Raw genomic sequence first — 19,641 nt, forward strand, 5'->3', positions numbered from 1 at the left:
ATGAAAATTGCAAGTCCAAATAAAAAAATCTCTGCAGGAATAAACAATATTCTAATTTAAAATAAGAGTTTAACTCAAGGTTAGAAATAGAGTATCACTTAGTATAAACAACTGTTGGATGGCATTCAACATCACCATCCAGCAATGTCTGTGTTTTATGTTCTCTATTCAGCCTTGACAACTGTCTCCATGGACTGGTCATTGACATATTGTACTATGACTGGCTTAGTCATGCAGTTTTTTTCTGCCTTGGCCAGGGCTCTCAGTTAAAATTCAGAGGAAGAGACCAAAGCCCACCATAGCTACAATATCAACAATTTTAACTTGCAGAGATTTGTTAGGTACAGTTTAGCACAGAATATAACAGGGATTTGAAATATAATACAATGCTACACTGGGATGATGAAGGAAAATATTCTACTTATATTGTTCTATGCTTCAATTATAATAGTGCATTGACCAAATAAAGGCAAATACAGTAGTTGCAGCATGAGAAAAGATACAAAACCTCCACCTGACTGTCTCTTGCACTTGCTCAGATTACTTTCTTGCAGCATTCGGCAGATTTAGAGAACAACTGTGCTTTTGTACATTTGTTCTTTAATACATTTCCTTCACCCTGAGAGAGGAAAATTAGCCTCAATCCAGCAATCTTTACTGGGTGACCCCCTCAAAGCCTCACGTCTTTCATTCATCCCAAAGAGAAAGCCATACTTATGGCAGCCTCTAGCAGTCACTCAGAGGATGGTTTTTGCATAGGAATTAAAGGCGTCATGGTGAAGCAACATTTACTCTTGAATAGCATGGAGAAAGCGTAGAACATCTGTCTGCTTTTATTGCTGTGCCTGTTGGAAAGATTTTGACTCAATGATTGTCCAAAGTTACCGCCAGGGTTTCTTACCATCCCTCCTCCAGTCGGCTGCAGCATGCCTTGTTTTGCAGTATGTGTAAAACTGTTGTTCCTCTTTGGCGCCCTCTTATGACTAAACCCATAAACATAATCATTCTGCAACTACTGACAAACTCCTAACAAATTCCTGTGAGTGATGATGCAAACACCAGTTCACTATTTAACCTTCAGCTTGTCCATTTACCCTCCGTCTTTGCGTGTGTTCATATCTACCAAGTGCTCTACTGTAGTTCCTATTCTCCGTGTATGACCCTTGCTCTGGCTGACTGATCTCCTGGTTCCTGACTCCCACTATTGTTTCCATTCATTCTGCTCTCTGTGTTCCCTGACCTGGTTCTGCTGACTAACCGCTTTGGCATCTGACCCCTGGCTTGGCATCGACTATTTACTGGACTTCCTCCATTGTTTTTTGGTATTTTTGTTTATTGTTTTTCTCAATAAACTCCTTTTATTTTTAACCAGCACTTAGGTTTCTGTCTGGTTTCTTGGTTCCCTAACAGTTACACTAATAACTCTGACAGGAAGTGAAGAAAAGTGAAGAAAAATCTCCCACCACAGTCAAAGACAAAAGAAATGCCTGATAGTGGCTCTAACCCTTTCTAAATCCGCTAAAATTACAGTTTTTCCAACTTTCTATTTCTTCCCCCTCACGTTCTTTCCTAGGTGGAAAGAACTACTAGCACATATAGCAATTAAATCCTAAAGCCCATTTCCACCTTTGTAAGTGATTAGTTTTAATTGTGGAAATGTAGAGGTGCAGTGATGATGTATACTATATGTGTGGATATTTTCATTACTCACATTGCTGGCTTTCTTAATTTGGTATTGACTTCTTAGTAGGCCTGAGTCCTACAAATTGAACATTTTCTCTACAGCAAACTGAGTCTGACACTGGGATTGGATTGTAAGAGCTCAGAGAGAGAGAGAGAGAGAGAGAGAGAGAGAGAGAGAGAGAGAGAGTTAATTTACATAGACTGCTATGAGGCAGCCAGAGGCAGCCATTTCAAAAAAAGTCATAAGGAGATCAAGAGGACAAAAAAAGTTTCTGTATTGATATACAGCAGCTGCATATGCCTTCTTCATGTACACTCGGTGTACATTGCTGGCATATGTTTTTTTTTGTTTGTTTAAACTCCTCAAAGATGGAAATGGGCTTTAAAAGAGTTTCTCATACTTTTCTGCTCATCTTATCCAATTTATCCAAAACAACAAAAAAAGTTGTTTGGCTTATAGGTCTACATGCAGAAGCAGAACATTTAATGCCCTTTTCCCCTTATGGAATGGAAGAGCAATTGGATGGGATCTGCTACGGTACCAACCGTATGCCATGACGTTGCTCAAAACATGGTGAGCAGAGATCTGTAATGAGATATTCAGGTTAGTTTCTTTTTGAAGCTCTATATGTGAAAGATGCCGTCAGACCTGGCAGCTGGAAGATGTCGGGGGGCATTGCCAATCTTTACTTTTTTTTAAAATTGTGCTAGAAGTTTTTACTTTTCATGCATCTTTTGGTCACATGGTCTGTAAACTGTTACAATGCTTTGTCTTGCAGGTATTTGCTTATACTGAAACCTAATATGTTTCTATTGGTTAGAAAAAAAAATGGCATCACATATCATTAAATGTTTTGCTCAAAACAAGAACAATTAAACTATTTTATTTTATAAACAACCGAACTACAAGCAACTCTAAAATCCTCATCACATAGGGTGACACATAAGACTGTATAAACTGCATGGAAATGAGTGGCTTACCCTCCAAATGTTGGGTGCACACCAGATTTTAACACTAATAATCAAAAGAAAAGAAAATCTGTCTTACAGTATTTGTTTTATTTATTTATTATTGGTATTTATATAAACTATTACAATGCTTTGTCTTGCAGGTATTTACTTATATTAAATCCTAATACATTTCTATTGGATAGTTTAAAAAAAGGCATCATATATCTTTAAATGTTTTGCTCAAAACAAGAACAATTAACCTATTTTATAATAGATATAAGAGATAATAGCACCTGTCTGAAAAGTCTGTGGTGGAAACAGCCATCCTCTGTCTCCTGGACTGCAATGCATATCTAGAATAGTGATTTTGAAGCTGACAAGGCCCATCTTCACTGCCTTGAGATTAGCATGTAGCTCTGAAATCTGGGAATTGCTGCTTGCATCAGATACTTCGGAGATAGGTATCTTGCTGTGTATGCTCAGTAAAGGTTACATTTACTAAACACTGTCCATCTGAATAAGGTATAGTTGAGGATAAGTGGGTTAAAACATATCTTCTCAAAAATCTTGCAGGGAATGGTTTCACCATGACCATAGACCAGTACCATGTGTTAAAACTGCTCTACCATTTTAACAGTGTTCCTTTAATCATCATTAAACTATTACAATTACATTTAGTTTTTATTGTTTTCTATGATGTGCAAAATATGACTGATCAATTGTGAGCCAAACCCAGGTAGACAGCTTAACTTTGCAAACGTTTTGTTCTCCACCTGCCAGCTAGGTTGCTATTTTGCTATATTCGCTATGTTTAGCATAACTGTCCTGTCTGGCAGTATTCCAGGCTTACTTGGTCGAGACACAGTCACAAATTTGCCTTAACTTTCATTCCTTTAAACTCTTTGTATAAATACTGTTATATAAACCTAGGCTGAATATAGCGTGAGATGATCAACTCCACTTACTGGGTGGTCAGTAGAAAAATAATGACTGAACTTCTCATCCAATTATCATACACTTCTCTAGGCTGTACTAAATCCCTGATTAATGTTCTGAACAAAAAATAAAGTAAAACAATTTTTAACAGCACATGTTCTCGCTTTTCCTGGAACATGTTATGTTATCTCAAGTAATGTCTTCACGACAATATGGTGGGTTTATTAAGAGCTCTTCATTCTGTATTGTGTATTGTAGACACTATCTTAGGAAAGGTTCAAAGTGATATGACGTCCGACCTATGGCTAGCCGTGGACATAAGATAGTACTTCCATGATTTTCAGCAATCTTTTCAAAAACATGAATTCTCTTATCTACCAAACACATCACTCCATATTAAAATACATGTTATGGTGCCAGGTAATATAGAAATAATGCTTCTTGTTACTAAAATGTATCATGCCCACTGCCTGTGATCATTTTACCATGCTAATATGGAAGGATAGACGTGTAAAAAAAAATCTTTCATAGATGAACAAACGTTATACATGAAATCACCTGTTTCTTCAAACTATGATCTCATATCTTAAATGGTGCTTTAAATAAACACATATTGCATAATTATCTCACTATAGTTTATCAGGACAGACTTAAACTACTGAGTTTCTTTATAGTGGAGTATGACATTTTAAAGGTACCCTTAGATGTAAAATGATCATCATCTGATTTGGCTGAATATAGTTTATTGAAAAAATTTGATCATGTGGCTATGAGCAATCTGTGGTTAACTACTCATGGGAGAAGAATCTTTCATACAGTATTTACTGACCAATTGCTATGGGACGAGTCTAGCACCAAAGTGCTCTGCCCAGTGTACAAAAATGCATACTCACTCACTGTCATACCACAGTCTATATCTATATCTATGGCCATCATATGTCTATGGCTATCATAACTTCATTATTGCTTGCATTGCAGTGCTCATACTGATGTAACTGCTTCCTGGGCTATATAACTAATTCTGTGTTTGGCAAAAACCAACGTTCACACGGCTCAGAGTAGAGTATCACTGAGTATTTACATCTGTGTTCACTAAAGGGAATATGTATTTCTGCTATAAACACATACTACATACTGTTCTTAGTAGATGCTAATTGTGGACATTTTAATGTCTTTTATGCATGAGATTCTCTCAACCTAAAAATCAAAATGCCATGCAATTTGCAGTAAAAGAATTGGACACAAAACATTGTTTTTTCCACTGTGGCTTTTTATAGGTGTTCAGTTGCCAAAAAAATAATTAATTACTTTTTTAGTATAATTAAGATCTTATAGTAATGTTACGGTATATGGCTAGTGAGAACAAGACATGAAAAGAAAGATTACACAAGCTTGCAAGGGAATCTGGGGAATTCTATAAAAAATTGGAGTGTTGTACATGTGAACGTGAACATGGGACAATACGTTTTCCTCAGACCATCAATTTCTGCTTCCAGACAAATCAGGCCATTGCAGGCTGAATCTCGGTTTGGGCAAATTGTTCCACTCAGTACCAGCCTTAGCTAATATAACAATCTGAAGGATGAAGGCATGCACACCTTGGTTATAGTATTTTATAGCATCACCAAATTCCAAACTATTAGAGTATAGGTGCAAAATCGGCAAATTTTACCAGTAAGTCGAAAAGTGTGTCAGCTTTCTACAAAATGTAAAAAATCCCTCCAAGCTTCTGGTTATCATGCCAATACAGAAAACGTATTGCTTTCTAGGCTAATAAGACATGATTCAACCATAAACAAACACAATTTTGTACATGCATTACAAGCAGAACATAGGACATAAGTACATTGCTAAGGCTTTCCCATTATTGGCAATTCAAAGGAGTAGCATTGTTAGTAAGGTCCACATAGTTCTGAAGGGGACCACCATACTTGATTGTCTCCCCCACTGTATCAACAGAAGCTTAACCATCTCCTGTTGTGTCAGTTTGAGACCTTTTTTCTTCATATGATCTTGATTTTCATTCTAAGTACATAATGTAAATAATGTTTAATGGTGTGCTGTTTTTAGACCCTATTTCATATCTTAAAAAAAGGTCCAGGAATGTTTCGCTACCTCCCATTCTTCAGTTTTTTTTCTAGGAGACTTGTGGAGATCTTTCAACACATATCCGAAAACTATGGAATCTATTTATTGAAACTGCTAGTGCCAAACCATAACTATTTATATTATCTTCTTTATGGTAAAAATGACTAGAGAAGACGCAAAAAATGCCTTTCTAACTAATGAAGCACCTTTTTCTGCAGGCTGAATGTGTGGAATAAGCTGCTTTCCCATTCATTGACTGTAACCTCTAGACAAAACTTTAAATGGCAGCTAGAACCAATTTTGAGGGATCCCAGATTTGTCAGATATGTTATATATTCTGTTGAGTAGTAGAAGACACACTTCTTTGTGATGTAACAATGGTAAACTGATATTCGGGGACCCTAAAAAATTATGAGTATTCAGTAATAGTTCTTTTTACATCAAAAAAGGTAATTACCTGCTGGGTCTTCCATTTCTGCACCTCAATCAGCATGACCGTAAATTGGCTTCCCATGTGCTGACAGCAGCCCGCTGTCTCCTAGCTCTACAATGAAAGCGTTCATCCCCCCCTTCTGAAGTGGAGCTTTATCAACGTGTTAAAGAGGTACAGGGTTTGGAATACTTGACGGCACGGTTGAACAATACATTACCGACCTATGAAAAGGTCTGGAAAGCCTGGAACTCTATGGAAGACCGAGTACTGTTGCCACGGTGACAACGTCCATATGGATCGAGATGCCTATGGCATGCTCCAACTCAACAGGGGCCATCACCAGATTTTTGAACTGGGCCAAGATCTGGGAGGAGGAACCAGGGGAGAACAGGACCTGGTACAGGTTGATTAGGGCTATCTTCGAAATTTTACACCCTTGGAGAGGAATGAGGCAATTTCTGTTTTGATTTAAGTTTTTGTTTCTGATTTTGTTTCACGTTTACTACGTTTAAAGTATACAGTTCAGTTATTGACTTATGATTACTTTTTGCTTTACACTTTCTGGACATGCACCTCTTTCTTCATGGAAGATTGACTCAGTGATCATTCCAAGAAGTCTACGATGAATGGTTTATAGTGCACAATGCTACATAGCCATTGATCTGCTTCATACGTCTTACTATATGCAGCTGTGCTACTTTTTTCTTGAATACAAATGCACAGTATGTGGGATTGTTCAGATAAACATATACTTTTCTTCCCTGGGTATTATCATTGTCAAATTGTCTCACTTGCAATATTCTGTAATTTTGTATTAAGTGTATAAAAATAAAAAAAATTGTTATTAAAAAAAAAAAGGTAACTGTGCACAATGTTGGTATTCTTGTATGTTTCTGTTTGCCCACATGAACATAAGCAGTACATTTTCATTCCTTTTCTTTTTTTTCTCATGTTCTAAAACACAAAATATTCATGCTGCTTTCTGGATTTTTACAGTTTAGTCAATGGGGTGCAGATGGAAACACAAGATCTGTATTCATTTCATTTTTAATTTAGCTTTACTGGTTTTGTGCTATGAGCAGTGAAAAAGCAGTCCCAAAATGGACAGATAACTGAATGGAAACGGAAACTGCAAGTTTAATTTAAAAAAAAAAAAAAGGATTTAGACCTAACCAGAGAAGCAGTGGCGTACCTAGGGGGGTGTTGAAGCCACTGCTGATTACTCTGCTCTGACCAATCAGTACACCCAAAGGGCAGCACATGCGCTGGACACCTATTGCACATGATCTGCTTCTTCTGTGGTATGCCCTGGGTTTTGAGGCTGTGACTGCCTAACATTGTTTTGCATGCCTCTGCAATAACTGTGGTGTTTGCACTGCATTGTGGCTTCTGCTCGTCTGACAGCTGCAATTCAGAGCTGAGGGAGGCATTTTCTGCTCTATTAACATGACACAGCAGATGGGAGGACTTCCCCAACTCTGAACTGATGCTTCTGATGTCTGTGAACTGCCTCTGCATCTGGAGTAAGTTTAAGGGAGGACGGATGAGCTCTGTGCGGAAGTTGGGGGTCTGTGCGGGGGTCTGGTCTGGGGTATCTGTGTTACATATTCCTGAGCTTTGCATTCTCTGCATAATCCACTCCTGACCCCTGCAATTTGTGTGCCATGCACTCCTGATCCCTGCACTCTCGGTTATAAGCACTCTTGACCCCTGCATTCTGCAAAACACTCCTGACCCCTGCACTGTCTGCATTATGCAGTCCTGACTCTTGCACACCCTCTGGGAAACACAATCCAGACCCCTGTACTCTGTGTGATATGCACCCCTGACCCCCATACTCTGTGCCACATATACTCCTAACTCCTGTACTCTCTCTGCATTACATACTTCTGAACTCTACACTCTGTGTGATGCACACTCCTGGCCCTCTGCATTCTGTGTTATGTACTTCTGACCCCTGCAGTCTGTATGTTATGCACCCCTGACCACTGCTTTCTCTGTGATATGCACTCCTGAACCCTGGGCTCTCTGTGATGCACATTCCTGACCCTTGCACTCTCTGCGATAAGCACTCCTGACTCCTGCAATCTCTCCAACATGCACACTTGACCCCTGCACTCTCTGTAATACACATTCCTGAACCCTGCACTCTATGTGCTACACATTCCTAACCCCTGCACTCCCTGCAATACCCACTCCTGACTGGTGCACTCTCTGCGATACTCATTCCTGATTTGCACTCTCTGCATAACATACTTCTCTCATTATTTGCATTACACACTCCTGACCCACGCACTCTCTGTGTTTCGTTCTCCTAGACCAGTGATGGCAAACCTTTTTGAACCCGACTGCCCAAATTGCGACGCAAAATCAATTTATTTACCTCAAAGTGCCAGCGCTGAAAATAAGTTTAGTACTGTATTGCAGTTCGGGCGCTCGGGTTTAAGAAATGTTCAACATCACTGCCTTAGGCCCCATTCACACCAAGCGACATACCTTTACAAGCGGATCCGCGCGATTGTTCGGGGACAACGTTCCAGCGACGATCGCGTGACCTTCACCGGCGGGCTGCATTAAAAAATAGAAAAATCGCGCGACTTCCGCGGGAAAAAGGGGCCTGCTACAGCGACTGGCGACATGGAGCTGTACATTAGAACAGCTCCATTGAATAACATTAGCCGGCAACTTCTCGCAATATCGCGCGGCAAAAATGTGCGATATCGCGGTGGAAATCGTGGGATTTTCCACTCAGTGTGAATGGAGCCTTAGGCAAAATAGGGAAACATGCATAATCAAACATTTATACACTCAATAAAACACATACACACATAATGAAACACACACATCACGCACTTATTAAAAACACACATATTACACACACACAGAACTAATAATAAAAGTGAATAAATAGAACATTGCTAACTGTGTAGAGGCCGCCGCCGCTGCCTGATTGTAACTGCCCCGGATCGCGTACTGAGGCGATCCGGGTCGGTCAGTTCTATTTCAATTGGTGGTCCTTGAACCTGGGCTCGCGTGCCAGCAGAGAGGGCCCCACATGCCCTCCCTGGCACGCGTGCCATAAGTTCGCCACCGCTGTCCTAGAACCTGCACTCTCTGCATAACATACTTCTCCCGACCCCTGTGCTCTGTGTTCTACACATTCCTGGCCCCCTGTATTTTCTTTTAGTCTTAATTTTTTTTATGATCAGATATAACAATCTGTAATGGCCATAACGTAAAGGTGCCTACGTATGTTTTTTTTAAAATTTGTTAATTGGATTTTCCTATAATCAGGGGCGACACCCGGAGCGGTAACCAAGTGTCACCACGCGCGTGCACGATGATGTCATCGCGCACGCGCGGCAGTATTGTGATAGGGGACAGTCACCCGGCGGGATAAGGTATGCCGCCTGGTCCCCTCCTCTCTCCTGATACTGTTGGGCGTTCGGTCCATGACCGAGCACCTGACTTTTCAGAGGGGGGTGACACCAAAATGACTGTGAGTCATTTTGGTGTCACCCCTCCAATGGTGTCACCCGGGTGTGGGCCGCACCCCCGCACCCCTCTTGTGACGCCACTGCCTATAATGTTCTAACTGATATTCAGTATAATCTGTCCTTAATGGAAAGCATTTAGAAAAGGTTTTTCAAAAAACACAGCAAACATGTACTGAATCAACACGGAAAATGTATACCACAAACAGTTAAAAAGGTATTTCCCTCCCCTGAGATGATCTGCATGGTCACATGTCCTAGTCACATGTGCCAGAGTTCCAGGAAGTAAAGAGAGATACATTAATCTGCCTTTAGTAAAAATGGCCACTGTGATAAGAATGGGGAAGAAGGGAAAAATAAAGTATGCAAAGAATAAAAAGCCGGCAATCATCTAGAAGTATGTGTTTGTAGATTGTCATTACTAAACCTTTCTAAAGGTGTATTGGTTGTCATTTCAAAGATATGGGCATAGTTCGTCTTTAGTAGTGCTCAGCACCACTGATTGTCCCAGAGTATGCTTCAGAGTAGCAGAATCATTTAACGTGAAACCATATTTTGCCTGGACTAGGCAAAGTAAACAATTTGCTTGATACAAAGTACCTTAAGGAATTGTTTCCCCTTACTTCATCACCACCATAATCTGCCCCTGGAGGTAAGCAAAAAATGCTACTTCTCAGTATGGGGATACATGTGCCACCCCCCACACCCCCTGTTTTTACAGTGCAGTGCTTGGTGCCAATCACCAGGTTCAAGCTTTGTCCCTTGGGGAACATACATAGTGCTGAGCAAGAATCAACTTGCATAGGAATTGTTGGGGATTGCTGTTGAGTAGAGAGTAGGACAAAGGTATATATAGACAGATTGCCTTGTTACAGATTCTCTTTCTAACTAATGGATTAGGCTAAATGTGACGCAAGATCATGCAGCCTTTGGCCAAAATGTATGGGTTTGGGCATGATTATTTAAATCTCTTACAGTTTTACATAAACGTCATGGAATTTGCAACTCAGGGTTCTGATAAAGAGGCCCTGTTCTTGCTGAAGTTGCCTAAAGAAGGCAAGCAGAAGGCAAATACATAGTCACCAGTGTTGGCTGTAGGTTTCCTGCAGCTTACTTATTTCACTGAGGGACACATATTGGCACAGGTTCAGGTAAGCATAGTAAGTTTGAGGGTTTTCTTATTTTTTAAAAAATATGAATGAGTGGGAGAGAAGGGGGAGGACACAAGATGGGATTTACCATTAATCCAAAGAGGTTTCATAACTCTGCGCTATGCATACTACCTCTATTTCCAAAGCTGCTGTGCTATATCTTGAAGTTAAATGTTTAAATATTAGCAGTGCCCAGTGCAAAACCAACATAAACCAGCTTACATGATCTACTGTACTGTGTACTGCCTTGGAGTCTGCAGGAGTGGGGATCAGGTAAGTATAAGTCCTTTACACAGGTCCCTAATACATGAATGATCAGTTAGCCCTTGCAGTGGGATTATTGCTCCGCTCCAATTGTAAGGGTTAACTGCTGTGGATTTTTGTTACTGGAGATTTAAAAGCTTTAAACTTATCACCAAAATAAAAACAATTATTTTCAACAAATTAAACTTTGTGTGTCTTTTTTTTTTACGTGCAATTGTGCACTCACACACAGGCTAAAAACGTCATATCCAATATGTAAATAAAGGGATTCTTGTTGTAACCCATAGCAACCACAGGTATCCAGTGTACTCCTCACATGATAACAAATGATCACACTTTGCTGTGACTATTACTCACCCCTGTGCTCACCCTTAGAGTAGACTCACAAGATCCTTTTGACCTTTATTTAATTAAAAGGTCAATTTGTGCTTTCCCACACAAAACTTCCTTGGGAGACAAAACATCCTTGTTCTTGAACTTGTTTATTCCATATACCATCAGTGCTCCAGAATCATAAATCATATAGAGAGAAGATACTTCTCAGTGTAAACTGTCTCATCCAACTCCAGCATAAACATGCACAGTCCTCACATTTTTCTGTTCTGCTCTGCCCAAGCTTGATGACATCACTGGCTTCACCCAACGTGTTTCGTCACTATGGACTTCCTCAGGAGCAGCATTAGAGGAGTCCCCATAAAAACACTGTATACAACAATTGTGTTGTTGGTTTACATAATACAAGCAGGGAAATTTATCAAAACTGGAGCACACAAAATCTGGAGCAGCTGTGCATTGCAACCAATCAGCTTCTCTATTTCATTTTCAAAGCTTAACTAAACAAACTGAAGAGAAGCTGATTGGTTGCCACGGACAACTGCTCCAGTTTTGATAAATTCCACCCAAAGTGTTCTGTAAATGGACAAGGTGAGTGAAGGGTGGATAAACAACAGAAAGGCTTCTATGCAGGAGAGCCGCAGCTCTACCTGTCAAAGTGCCAGAAGTATAGCAAATGGCATTGTTCCTGGAGGTAGCATACACCTCATTGGACTTAACTAGCTGTAACACAGCACATTTAAGAAAAACATATTTTTCCCTGCAGTTCTTCTTTAAATGTTTTAATTTGCTTAAAACATTTCCTTAAAAATGTTGCTTTTCTACTTGGCATAATGACTATTGACCGGTCAAGCACAGAATTTATCAAGGTTTTCCTTTGTGACTATTGTACATTTGTTTGAAAATTTTACTCAGATTATCAGGACACGCTCAGAGCCTTCTGGCGTTCCATGGAATGTGTCCTCTTGCTACAGATTATCAGACAGATGCAAAGCATGCTGCCTTTCCATCCCCTGTATCCAAATTATCTGGATGCACTTTGACAGGCTCACGCTATTCTGGCATTCCTTGACTGTATTGTGACTAGGTGGATAGACTTTTACAACTCAAAAGGCGGAACTGTAGAACACATCTCTACCCTATAACAGGTTTATAAACACAAGCCCAAGACTAGTTTTGCATTAGGTTTTTGGATATAATCAGGAGTGCTGTAGATAAGCCAAAGCACATTAACCCTATCCAATCCCTCATTTCTGTAAAGTCTCCCTATATTTCTTGGTGTCGTTATCATACTCTTCAGGTCCTAATAATACCACTTCCAGCCATGGGAGCACTGTGGTACAAATAATGTGTTCACTTTTAAAAGTTACTATACTTGGTCAAGCTATTAACCGCTCCATTTGTAGAATACTATTCAAGTAATTCAATGTGGTAGCCACATGTACATACACGTTTTTTTTGTTCTAATAGTGCACACCATACAAGTTTCATCAATGTACAATTTTAAGCAAATTATTTGAAGGGTGCTAGCAATATTATGTTATTTATAATATATATAAAAAAAATTATATGTCATATAGGGGACACAGGGGTATGTATCTCAGATGGAAAGCCACTATAATTGAGAGATATTCCACTTGAGAATTAATTTCACCAGGTATGCACGCAATTCAGGGGAACATTTCAGGACCCAACACTTAACAAAGATAGGCAGTTTTGCTCTTGGCTGCAGGGTCCACATATCAACAGCCAGCCTTTCCACATGTAGTCCATTATTGTGTACCACCTGTGGCTGTTTGTCAATAAGCACCAATGCACTGTGGTTGCATTGGGGTGTGCCACAGCTTTGACTTTCATAAAAATCAGAATCTACATACTGCAGGTGCACCGGGTTAGGTTGGTTTAGAATTTAAGATGACATATTAATTTAAGATGACAGGTTCAACCAAAGCTTATTCCTAGTCCACACTATATTCCATGCTGCACCTTACCATTTTGGTAACATGCTTATGGGATAACATGTTTGAAGGTAAAGTCCATGCAGAATGCGTAGAGAGATGAATCGGCATCCGCTACCTACCATACCACAGCTATTTTTAACTCTGCCATACCCACAGAGCATGCCACAAAGGGAGAACTGCACCAACCACTTATGCCTCAGGTGATAGATGTATTTGATGCTTGTTCATTGATGCTCTGACTGTGTCTTGCGGTGGCATGCTGATTAGAGTTTCTTTGACACCTAAAATTTCCTAGATATTGTAAATTGTGCAACAGCATACCTTCTATCTTCAGCTTGTTTTAAAAACGTACATTTTCAGACTTTCCCTAAAAGCTTTTACTATTTGATATGTGAAATATGTTTGCCTAAATTAATTAAACAATTTAGCCTGATTTAATCACAAATAATTATGTCAGCTCTGCCATTTGTGACACAAGCGACTAATATCTAAAAGCTACATTGTCACCACCTCTTTGCAATATCCAGGATACTCCCGGGTTTTGCAGAAGTATCTTTGAAAATTTGATTTCATATTTTACAGACCAACTGTTTCCACAGACCATCCAAAATGAATTTTTAAAATCCATAAAGATTTCATTTAAAAAGCGTACTTGAAGAAAATATTTATAGTTTAATAAACATATTACAACCAGTGATGTGGTCCTCTTACTATTGCATGTGGCAAGCCCACATACATAGAAAGCTGTTGAGTGTCCTTAAAAATAATATTTAAAATGTTGGCAATTATAACATTTCAAAGTATTCATTTGTTTATTTTGAAAAAATATTGAAAATGTAATCGACTGAAAACAGTAATTATTCTAAATGCTACTTAAATAATCAATGTACATTTTATCTATATCTTTTACTGTCCTTTTACTAACTGTAGGTAGGATTAGCTTTTTCCCTAATATTTGTGCTTAAGTAAATTTATAATATAGAGTGAAGATTATCACCAGAGTCACTGTAGATAAGGGATATATAGGTACTAAGAAAATGGGATTTTACTTAGAACACAAGTGTTAAAGTGATGCCGCAAGACAGGAGAAGACAGTGCAATACAACTGTTTAACATATTGCCTAATGACAAGTGGTATCAACATCAGAATGTTTTCTCTGTAGAGAATATAAGACTGATTACAAGGTGATGAGATTTACAATAATTAATAGTATAATTAATAGTACACTATGCATAATCAGCCTAAACTACAATGCCATTTGGAGTACAAACAGACCAACCCTGCAGGCTGATGTATAAAATGCTTTAACTGAAATCCTCTTAAGACAGCAGCATTTGCGTTGACTATTTGGAGAATGCAAAGATGTTTTTCAGCCCTTTCATGTTGTAAATTATTACGTGCACAAAGAAACCTGATATATATAGCTAGGACATGGTTTGTATTAAACATACACACATTCTTAAGCAGGGCTTATTGTTTGCAGAGCTGTGAGGATAATCACAGTGTGAAAGTACAAGGTTAAAGTGGAAAATTGCGCTTTTTTTCCCTCTCTTCTTTGCCTTACCTTTAGCCCGGACCCTCCCGACTGCTAATGAATATCAGGGTCTCCTGTACTTATATCAGATCCAATATTGGAAGCACAAAGCCATAAAGATGGGTTTACTTTGAATATGTCTGTATCTTCCATTGGGACAGTCAAGTGAGCAATTGCAAAGGTTGCTTGGACACCTCTACAGAGGTTATAATATCTCGAAGGTGACACCTCGCATCATGACAGCCACTTACTGCCCATCATATCTAATGTTGCCTTTGAAGCAAGACTCTATAAAAGTCGAATAATCTCAAGGATTTTTTTCTTTCTTAAAATCCGCTCAGCAATTCTGTTTTACAGTGTATGTTAAATCCTTGTTTAGTCTTCTCGTAACTCCTAGTAAATCCAGTAAGTTTGGCTGTTGAATATTTTCTCTCCGGTTTGCTGTTTCCATCCAAGAGCTGTCAGAAGTTATCGCAGCTTCATTATATAAGTGCAGCTGATTAGCATACGTGTCTCCGGAGGCATGTCATGTGTCTAACACATTAAGCAACACTCACTTCTCCCTCTTAAGCTGATCTATCCTTCCCATGAATTTGAAGCTCTGCAGGAAATGCCCCAAATATTAAGTTCAGTCATCAATACAAAAGATCCTGTAATAAGCTCATGATAAATCCCTCTTAATTTCTTCCTCTGCGTAATTTTGTTTTATTAGCATGCGAAAGACATTACGAATATTCCTCTTTAGGATTGTCAGCTTCCCTTGCTGTAGGATTAATTATTTTTAGCAGTAGTCTAATGTTTAATCTTCCTCCTTCTCACAGCCACCCAGAACCTTGCTGGAAGGAGAAAAAGAGTTTCTCTTGAAGGAAGGACTGGAGGTGGGGGGGAGTGTGTGTGTGTGTGTGTGTGTGTGTGTGTGTGTGTGTGTGTGTGTGTGTGTGTGTATAGTAAGTGTGTATGTGTGTGTTTAAGGTTCCTGACTTTTTTCTGCAACTTTATTCTTTCTCACTAACTCCTCCTGCTGGCCAATATCACGTTACAGAAAATATGACATTTTAACCCCTGAGCCACTGACGTGTCCTGCAACTCACTGCGCAGTTCTGCTCATGAAATTCACTTTCGTACAAGATCAAAGTGCAATAGTGACATTGACATCCTTAATGGATTGCAGAATTGCCTAATGAGGTCTAATGTGGTCTTCAAGCAACGGTGACATAGTAGACTATTAGAAGAATAAATGCTTTAAGGTATTGCTTATTGATGCTGGAGGAAAATTAGCTTATCGACTCTTATGCTACGTTGAGAAATCTAATATGCATGAAATTAAACCAGATCGATTCTGCATGAAAGAAATTTGACCTGATGACAGAGAAAGAATTCTTTTTAACCTATGCAATTGTTAAAAGTGTATTTGTTTTACCTGTGAAGAAAAAAATAAAAATTTTCCCTAAATCAGGTGAAGCACCGCTGACATCCTTTATCTAATCATGTGCAAGGTAATATTTTTTTTCCCCCCTGCATGTGATTGGGCATTCTTTATCCACATTTACTAAGCAAAAATTCCCTTGAAAAGTGAAAATTCTTTTGCAAAGTGAACAACCTATTTGCCTTTAGTAAATCAACCCCAATATGTTCTGCACACATAAAACCATCTTATCTGTTATACTCTGCCCTGAATGTTATGACATTCTACTTTTCAAAAATATTACAGAAAGTTTTAGCAAACTTTAAAAAGAGATCGCTGCTTGGACACTGTGTAAGTGCTTATTTTAAAGGGTGAAGCACAGTAGGGTGAGCTCACTAAGCTGCCTACGTTTTTTTAATTATATCATTGTTTTTTAACTAAATATTTTTCTTTAACAAAACATTTAGTTTACAAAATATAAGGTGGAATTATTTTTTCAGATGAAATACATATGTAATCACTGAATACCTTTACTGAAAAGCACTTCATGAATTGTAATTTTTTTCATTAACAGTAATTTTATCACCACCTAGAATGACACCTCTTTCTGCTCTCCTCAATAGACACCTCATACAAATCTCACAGTTAACACCAAAAAGAAGGTATGAGCATTTTACTGAATGAAAGCTCGTGTGATAATCTTTACAAACTAATTCATACATACAAACTACCAAAAAAGTCAATAAGACTACATGCTTGTAGTAAACACAGAAAATCCTTCCAATAACATAATTAACAAATTGAAAACATTATTTATTTATTTTTTTAAATCAAGTAACTTATTATGTACACTGGGGTCTTGTTTTCACAAAAGATTCATACAACTTTAACCCAAGATGCACAACGTTTCCTAAATGTATTCAACTGGAAACATTTATGAATCCTCAATGACAGCTGTTTGAATGTTGTGTGAAAACATTTATAAAGAGACAATTTAATGTTATAATATATGCATTATTTTAATTGAATTGATTCTATTAGCTCCTTTAGTAATTCCAGGGACTCCTGAGAGTTGTCATAACAGGCATGGACCAATGCAAATATCATGCACACATTGATTTGTTTATATTTAGCCTGTCAGTAGTCTAAACTATATAGTGTAGTAAGCAGCATGTCTGCAGACCAAAACTGAGAACAAGGAAAGAACCTGCTCTACATACAGTACATGTAATTAGTGTTATGAGCCATAAATGATTATTTTTATAGAGCACTGCACTCATGCAATTACTGGAGAAGCAGAACACAAATTGCTGGAAGAAGGTAGCCATGTCATACGCAGGGCAGCCATCAGAAATTCTGGGGCCCCTTACACGGCTTAGGGCTGGCCCCCCCCGGTCGTCGCCCACCACCCGGTTACACCCCCCAATACATACATAAATATATATATACTATATATACACCGTATATATATATATATATATATAGCTCTGGCATACATACAGTATACCGCAGTGCTGTACAGAGAACACTGAGCCAGTTACATCAGTCAAGCTTGGAGCGGTGGAAGCAAAAAACAAAACTGTGCAATACAGTGAAATGTAAAATTATACAGCAATCAATGCAGAATGGCATCGGCAATTCCCAGCAATACAGTATACATACCGTGTACAATGTATTGCTGGGATTTGTGGTCCTCTATAGCTGATGGTATATACAGCATGTTGGGGGAGGGGGGGTGCACACTCTTCAAGCAACTTTACTTTCTTCCGAGATCTTGGGACTGTCGGCAGCTGCTGTTCCCCCACACTGCAGTCTCCCTGCAACGGCGTGATCATCTTGGCGGGCAGCGTCTTATCAGGCAGCGGCGGGAGAGAGCTCAGGGATGGGAGAGGCGGAGAGGAGGTGTGGCACGTATGGAGCCACGAACAGGGGCAAATAATCGAAAGCCGATTAATCGATGATGGAAAACGTTGACAACATTTTCCATCATCGATTTTAATCGACCTAGTCGATTAGTTGTTGCATCCCCAGTCACATCGGTCTCTGTACATAGGAGCTTACACTCTAATGCCCCCCCCCCCCGCAGTCACATCAGTCTCTGTACAGAGGAGCTGACACTCTAATGTCCCGTCCCCCCACAGTCACATCAGTCTCTGTACAGAGGAGCTGACACTCTAATGTCCCGTCCCCCCACAGTCACATCAGTCTCTGTACAGAGGAGCTGACACTCTAATGTCCCGTCCCCCCACAGTCACATCAGTCTCTGTACAGAGGAGCTGACACTCTAATGTCCCGTCCCCCCACAGTCACATCAGTCTCTGTACAGAGGAGCTGACACTCTAATGTCCCGTCCCCCCACAGTCACATCAGTCTCTGTACAGAGGAGCTGACACTCTAATGTCCCGTCCCCCCACAGTCACATCAGTCTCTGTACAGAGGAGCTGACACTCTAATGTCCCGTCCCCCCACAGTCACATCAGTCTCTGTACAGAGGAGCTGACACTCTAATGTCCCGTCCCCCCACAGTCACATCAGTCTCTGTACAGAGGAGCTGACACTCTAATGTCCCGTCCCCCCACAGTCACATCAGTCTCTGTACAGAGGAGCTGACACTCTAATGTCCCCAAACAATCACATTACCCGCTGGACTCACAGATAAGTGACGCGCTGGACACTAGACATGTGCATCGGCAAAAAATTAGTTTAGTTTCATTTTGGTTTGATTCAGATTTTGCGTTATTTGAACTTATTTAGTTTTTCGGGATTCGGAGGAAATATTATAGCGGTAGTCTGTGTCACTTCCGTTTCATGTTCGTAACGTTCGTTTCATTTCATTTTATTTTTTAATTGTCACTTTGCTGCAATGAGAATTCGTCCACAAACGAAAATGCGTACAGACTACCGCTAACGAATTTAGTCCGGAAAACTAATTTTTCCGAATTGAATCGCACATGTCTACTGGACGCAGGGCTTAGAGTTAGTTCACACCATAAGCAGTGCGTTTCCGGTCCGATTCAGGCCGGAACGCACTGCCCGCATTGCGACAGACTCACTTTTTTGCCAGGCTGGAGGGGGTGTGATGGGCCATTGAAGTGAATGGCACTGTAGCCATGCCCTCCGGCCGCTATGCGATCGTCTGCACAGGATTGCAAGGCACATTGTGACTGCAGTGCATTTGGGTGCGGTGCGATAAAAACGCTGCACTCTGGGCTGAGTGACCCCCTGGACGTTGGGCTTACTGACCCCCCGGATGCTGGGCTTAGTGACCCCCCGGATGCTGGGCTTAGGGACCCCCCGGACGCTGGGCTTATTGACCCCCGGGCGCTGGGATTAGCGACCCCCCCAGACTCTGGGATTAGCGGCCCCCCCAGACTCTGGGATTAGCGACCCCCTGGACTCTGGGATTA

At 39.9% G+C, this 19,641-nt stretch overlaps 1 protein-coding gene across 1 annotated transcript in view; it reads right to left on the reverse strand.

The window, feature by feature from the left end:
• NRTN (neurturin) overlaps positions 1 to 14,923 on the reverse strand; it is a 140,439-nt gene extending 125,516 nt beyond the window's left edge. Inside the window, exon 1 of the mRNA XM_018559696.1 lies at positions 14,860 to 14,923. The gene's annotated coding sequence lies outside the window, so the exon portion shown is untranslated. The remainder of the gene's footprint in view (positions 1 to 14,859) is intronic.
• Positions 14,924 to 19,641: the final 4,718 nt, after the last annotated feature.

Source organism: Nanorana parkeri, unplaced genomic scaffold, assembly GCF_000935625.1.
Source record: "Nanorana parkeri isolate BGI_ZX_2015 unplaced genomic scaffold, ASM93562v1 scaffold412, whole genome shotgun sequence".
NCBI classification, from domain to species: domain Eukaryota; kingdom Metazoa; phylum Chordata; class Amphibia; order Anura; family Dicroglossidae; genus Nanorana; species Nanorana parkeri.